Below are 7500 nucleotides of genomic sequence, written 5' to 3' on the forward strand. Positions count from 1 at the left end.
TGATGGAGGTCTGGTGAGGGTCTGATGAAGTATCTGATGGAGGTATGGTGGAGGTCTGATGAAGTATCTGATGGAGGTCTGGTGGGGGTCTGATGAAGTATCTGATGGAGGTCTGGTGAGGGTCTGATGAAGTATCTGATGGAGGTATGGTGGAGGTCTGATGAAGTATCTGATGGTCCTCTTCAGGCTCTATTATGTCTCATCAGTTGTTGGGTTGATATCATTTGTTACACAGATTTAGAGAATTGATGAAAATGATCAATAATCCTCCAGAATACCACATTAAGACACCGAGACCTTGAGGAACACCATAGAAGAAGACATGCTGGGATTTGGGATCAGAAACTTTTTGAGATTTCTGCAAGAATTTTGCAGAAACAGCAATTGGATGGTGAGCACTTGTGTTGTGTTGCTCTGCTCAGAAACACCCTTATTGTCAATATTTTCAGTTTTCTGGACATTTTCTGGACTTTACTTCCACCTTTTTTTGGAAAAAATTTCGGACTGTTAATTATTCATTTTCTGTTTATTTTGGGACATTTGTCGGTCATTTTTGTGACATGTATTGGAAATTATTGGGACATTTTTGGGACATTTTTCAGCCTTTTTTGTGGTATTTTTGTTAAATGTTTCTGACATTTTTTCTGACATTTTTGGCACATTTTTCGTTCATTTTTGGGACATGTTTTGGACAGTTTTGGGATAATTTTCAGCCTTTTTTACGAATTTCTTTCAGCCTTTTAGGGGTCATTTTCCAGACATTTTTATGACTTTTTCAGACATTATTCGAATGTATACTATCCTCTGAATGCTCTAGGTCTCTAGTCTGATCCATCCATCCTCTGAATGCTCTAGGTCTCTAGTTTGATCCATCCATCCTCTGAATGCTCTAGGTCTCTAGTCTGATCCATCCATCCTCTGAATGCTCTAGGTCTTTAGTCTGATCCATCCATCCTCTGAATGCTCTAGGTCTCTAGTCTGATCCTTCCATCCTCTGAATGCTCTAGGTCTCTAGTTTGATCCATCCATCCTCTGAATGCTCTAGGTCTCTAGTCTGATCCATCCATCCTCTGAATGCTCTAGGTCTCTAGTTTGATCCATCCATCCTCTGAATGCTCTAGGTCTCTAGTCTGATCCATCCATCCTCTGAATGCTCTAGGTCTTTAGTCTGATCCATCCATCCTCTGAATGCTCTAGGTCTCTAGTCTGATCCTTCCATCCTCTGAATGCTCTAGGTCTCTAGTTTGATCCATCCATCCTCTGAATGCTCTAGGTCTCTAGTCTGATCCATCCATCCTCTGAATGCTCTAGGTCTCTAGTTTGATCCATCCATCCTCTGAATGCTCTAGGTCTCTAGTTTGATCCATCCATTCTCTGAATGCTCTAGGTCTCTAGTTTGATCCATCCATCCTCTGAATGCTCTAGGTCTCTAGTTTGATCCATCCATCCTCTGAATGCTTTAGGTCTCTAGTCTGATCCATCCATCCTCTGAATACTCTAGGTCTCTAGTTTGATCCATCCATCCTCTGAATGCTCTAGGTCTCTAGTCTGATCCATCCATCCTCTGAATACTCTAGGTCTCTAGTTTGATCCATCCATCCTCTGAATGCTCTAGGTCTCTAGTTTGATCCATCCATCCTCTGAATGCTCTAGGTCTCTAGTCTGATCCATCCATCCTCTGAATGCTCTAGGTCTCTAGTTTGATCCATCCATCCTCTGAATGCTCTAGGTCTCTAGTTTGTGGCTGTAAAGTTTCATGAGGCTGTGATTATCCTAGAGGTCACCACAGGTCATTTTATACAGTGAGGTCAATGAAATGTCTCCTATGGGGACTAACATCATCACACATGAATACAGTTGGGCTCATTGGATCCAGCAGAGTCTCAGTCTGGTTCTCTGTAGTGAAACTAGAAGCTTCTACCGTTGATTGTTTATAATATTGTCTGTCTGTCCGTCAGCTGCTGCAGAGATTAATAAAGTTTTATTGAATTGAACTGAATCCTCTGCAGGCTGCCGGCCCTTTAAGAGTTTCTCTGGAGGTAAACAGTCTAACCTGCTCTGAGTCACCTGAAACACACCTGCTTTCAGGTGTGTTCAGGTGTGTTCAGGTGTGTGTGAGACTCTGACATACTGGAATGCACCGCAACCCCCCCCCCCCCCCACCCCCCCCCCCCTCCTCTCTCTGTTTGTCTCTCGGCCACACCCACCCCGCCAGGAATGTAACACACACACACACACACACACACACACACACACACACACTCCTCTGTTCGACCAATAGACTGAAGTGTGTGAGAAAATAAACTGTCAATCATCAAACCGAGGTCGAGGCTCTGCGGCAGGAGACGCCCCGTCGACCAATCAGAGGACAGGGAGGATTTAAAGAGACAGTTCACCAGAAAACAGACGGAGAGGATCCGGACTGATCTACAGCGTCACGTGACCTCAGAAACACACAACGAGCATCAGGGCGTGTTCAGCAGATTCAACCTTTACCCTCTCAGAGAGCGCCGGGCGTGGTTACACACACACACACACACACACACACACACACACACACATACACACACACACACAAAAACACACACATACAAACACACACACAGCAGATACAGAAATAACTGAGTTTAAATCATAAACGTCAGCTGACTCCACCTCCTGAAGGCTGAGCAGGAATGTGTGTCTGAGTTCACATTGAACAACACACACATCTACTACACATCTACTACACATGTAGTAGATGTGTAGTAGGTGTGTAGTAGGTGTGTAGTAGGTGTGTATACCATGTCAGACTAGCTGGTAGTGAAGGAGGTTAAATAACGCTCCAAACTAAATGTTGGAGAGGACAAACTGTCATGTCCATGTTCAAAGGGGTCCGTTGACCTCTGACCTCCAGATGTGTGAATGTAAACGGGCTCTACGGGTACCCACGAGTCTCCCCTTTACAGACATGCACTACATGTATATACGCAGTTATGTAAAGATATATTTCCATAATACTAATAAGGTATGAACATGTTAAAACACACATGTCAAACACATATTTTATGTTGAATACATAGATAATAATATTTCTGCTCATATTATCACACAACACAGATACTGAATCATTATATAATGTTTATATATTATAATATAATGTTTATATACGGGCATGTGTGTGTCTATATTTAGTAATATATGGACATATTGTTATGATATTAATAAGATATAAACATGTTAAAATCACATATTTTTAATAGATAGCTTCATATTGGATGTATTTCATACAACATATATTGTATTTAATACATGTTAAGACAGATATTTTATTAAAATGTGAAAAACAGATGTGAGATTTAAATAAATGCCAACATATAAAAAACATTATTTATGATATATGTTCATATTTGCCAAAATTTCAGATTTGTGTACATCCAAAGCATGACAGATCTCTGTTGCTATGGTTACTGGCAGGTTTAAGCTGGTCCGGTCGTACACTGGACGCTGTAAGACGTGTTGTTCTGGAACTCCTGCTCCTACTGTACGGCCTGAGTGACCACCTGGCTGACGATCGGACCGTACAGCGTGATCACTCAGGTCGTGGCACAGCTTTAACCTGCCGGTAACCATAGCAACAGAGCTCTGTCACGCTCCATCTAGTTAAACGACCCGTAAAACTAAACTAACAACGAATTAACTACAAACACACTTTAACTGTTATAGACGTGAACCGAAACAGAGTTTAATGTAACAGCTGGTGATTGATGGTGTCTGACTGTAACGATGTCCGGATACAACATGTTATTTAAATTAACCAATATAATAAAATCCTCCAGATGTGCAGCAGCTTCTCCAACCGTAGTATATTTTATTAAAGCTGTACACATTATTATGACAGATCTGAACTCTTTGGATGTACAAAAATCAGAAATTTCAACAAATATGAACATATATCATAAATAATGTTTTTTATATGTTGGCATATATTTTAATCTCACATCTGTTTTTCACATCTTAATAAAATATCTGTCTTAACATGTATTAAATACAATATATGTTGTACAAAATACAGCCAATATGAAGTTATCTATTAAAAATGTGTGATTTTAACATGTTTATATCTTATTAATATCATAAAAATATGTCCATATATCACTAGATATAGACACACACATGCCCGTATATAAACATTATATTATGATTCAGTATCTGTGTTGTGTGATAATATGAGCAATATAAATATAAAGACAATATAAAGATATGTATTTGACATATGTGTTTTTAACATGTTCATACCTAATTAGTATTATGTAAATATACCTTTACATAACTGCGTACAGTATATACAAAATACTAGTTAGTACTACCTAGTATAAGATAACATTTTTGTTTTTATAAAATATTATAAAATTATGTAAATATGTTTCTTTTTTTTATGCATTTAATTAAAGGTAATGTGTGCAACATATTAATTTCGACATGTTCTTTATCAACTAAGAAAATATAAAAACCATCTAATAATAATTTTAATATGTACACTGAAGATTATTATATATTTAGGATATTTGTCGCATTCTAACAAGAAAGTTCTGTTTTTAATGGAAATGTATGTGAACATCTGTTGGGCTATGATTTATAATAAATATATCTGCTATATGTACACATATATGTGACTGAACAGTAACAGTAAGAAGTCAGATTTAATTTTGTTTTTTTAGTATTATGATGAATTATGTTTCCGTCACCCTGTCGATCAGCTCAGTGTTCCTGATGGCTGTTTTAATTTTTAATGTTCTTTTGTTACATTTTCTTTCTTTAGTTCTTCAGTTTTTGTAACTTTAGATCAAATAAACAGTTTTCTTCTTTCTGTTTACGTTTCTGAGATAAAAACAAACAGAACCAGACTTTCTCATTCTGAAAACTACGGCTGTCAAATTATTAAAATAGTTAATCACGATTAATCGCAAATCAATCACATGTGTTATCTGTTCATAATGAACCTTAAAGGGAGATTAGTCCAGTATTTAATCCTCTTATCAACATGGGAGTGGACAAATATGCTGCTTTATGTAAATGTATGTATATATTTATTATTGTAAATCAATTAACAACACAAATCAGTGACAGATATTGATTCAGAAACCCTCACAGGTACTGCATTTAGCATAAAACAATATGCTCAAATGAACAGATAAATATCTGGCAAAAGTTCTGCTTATAGTCAGAAAAAAAGCTAAAACAAGAAATTGGTATAAAGCGGAACCTCCAGGGAGAGATCACTGGTTTCAGATCGTCCGTGATATTTTTTCAATGGAAAAACTGACGTACAAACTAAAAATTAAAAGCAATATCTTTGACAAGAACTGTGAAAAATGGATAATTTACATGGAACATGAAACCTGATGCCTGTGTTGTTGGAGAATATAAACATGTTTAACTGCCCCTGAAAACTGTTTGTGTTAAATGTTATATTGTTTGTTGAATTCTGTACGGATGCTCATGATGTTCAACCCTGAGCTGAAAATGCAAAATAAATATCAAAGTTTGAAAAAAACATAAAAACAATATGCTCCAATCATAACATGTCAAACTGCAGCCCAACAGGCAACAACAGCTGTCAGTGTGTCAGTGTGCTGACTTGACTATGACTTGCCCCAAACTGCATGTGATTATCATAAAGTGGGCATGTCTGTAAAGGGGAGACTCGTGGGTACCCATAGAACCCATTTACATTCACTGATCTGGAGGTTGGAGATCAAGGGGCTTTTTTTTTTTTACTTTTTTCAGACTTTTTAAAAATATTTTTCAGACATTATTTTCAATATTTTTCAGACATTTTCAGACATATTTTAGACTTTTTTTCAGACTTTTTGAAAAACTATTTTTCAGACTTTTTTTATATTTTTCAGACAATTTTTGGACATTTTTTAGACTTTTTTCAGATGTTTTTCAGGGGAGACTCGTGGGTACCCATAGAACCCATTTACATTCACTGATCTGGAGGTCAGAGGTCAATGGACCCCTTTGGATCGTTATTTAACCTCCTTCATGATCAGCTAGTATGACATGGTTGGTACCGATGGATTCATCAGGTTTGTAGTTTCATACGATACCAGTATCGGACTGTTCTTCTGCCTTTCTTTCAGACATTTTACTGACTTTTTTTTGGACATTTTTTCTGACAATTTTCAGATTTTTTATTTTCTGAAAGTTTTTGGACATTTTTTTGTACAAAAGGCCCTCACACATTCACATATCTGGAGGTCAGAGGTCAAGGGACCCCTTTGAAAATGGACATGACAGTTTTTCCTCGATAAAATGTAGCGTAAGTTTGGAGCGTTATTTAACCTCCTTCATGACCAGCTAGTCTGACATGGTTGGTGCCGATGGATTCATCAGGTCTTGTAGTTTCAGTATCTTCACTGTAGCTTTAAAACTGAGCCGCTACAACCGAAAAATAACAAGTTGCGTTAATGTGTTAAAGAAATTAGTGGTGTTAAAACAAATTAGCGTTAATGTGCTATTATGGCGTTAACTTTGACAGCGCTAATGTATATAAATAAATAAAATATAAAGTCTGTAAAGTAATTCAAATCAGCTCCACCTTTACCAGCTGCAACATTAAAGTGATGAACACATTAATAAATCAATAATCCAATCACATAATATGATATGATTCTGAAATGAGCCATTACGTTAAATTAGTATTTGTACTTTTGGTACTTCAAAGGGACTGTATGTACGTTTTTACACGTGTATCCGTGGAGTTTGTGTTGGAGTCTGAGTTTGTGTTGGAGGCCGGTCGCTTGTTGCCGTAGGCGGACTCCGTTTCTAACCGAACGTTAGCTATGGCTGCACACTGTTAGCTCTGTAGGCGGAGCTGAAATCAAAGGCACTCGCGAGCATGCACGGCGTCACATCTGTTGAATTTTACAGAAAAATTAAATATAAACGCCTCCTCCCCATTCTTCACATTAAAATCAGTCGACAGGCTGAGAGAGGAAACACAGAAAGCTGCGGAAGGTCTCATTGTTTAGGGCTTAGTTACAACCTGTTCACACACCGGCTATAAAAAGGATTAAAACATGTTTATACGTGTAAAAACTTACATACAGTCCCTTAAGTATATTTTGAGGTAAACACTTTTGAACTCAAGAGTATGTCTGCACTTTTACTAAACATCTGAGTACTTCTTAGATCACTGCCCAACTCCATACTACATACTGAATGTATACAACATGTATACTATATACTGTAGTTGTATACAGCTATAACTATAAACTGTGTTTGTAGGTCGTGTGCTAGAAATCAACACACTCTGTTATTAACATTCAATCTGATGAAAATCAAACTGCAGCTGTAGACGCTCACTCTTTCTTCCTAATTCTGTCATTTTTACAGATTTTTACAGAACCTGCTTACAGTTAGTCTGTAGTCAGGACACGAGTGTGCATGAGCTAAACACACAAACATACACACACACACACACACACACACACACACACACACAAAACCCTG

General features: G+C 37.5%; 1 protein-coding gene across 5 annotated transcripts in view; it reads right to left on the reverse strand.

Annotated features, from left to right (window-relative positions):
• The window catches only part of arhgap27l (Rho GTPase activating protein 27, like), a 29557-nt gene that overhangs the window by 21518 nt on the left and 539 nt on the right, over positions 1-7500 (reverse strand). The gene's annotated exons all lie outside the window — the stretch shown is intronic.

The sequence above is a fragment of the Sebastes umbrosus genome, chromosome 14 (assembly GCF_015220745.1).
Source record: "Sebastes umbrosus isolate fSebUmb1 chromosome 14, fSebUmb1.pri, whole genome shotgun sequence".
Lineage (NCBI taxonomy): Eukaryota > Metazoa > Chordata > Actinopteri > Perciformes > Sebastidae > Sebastes > Sebastes umbrosus.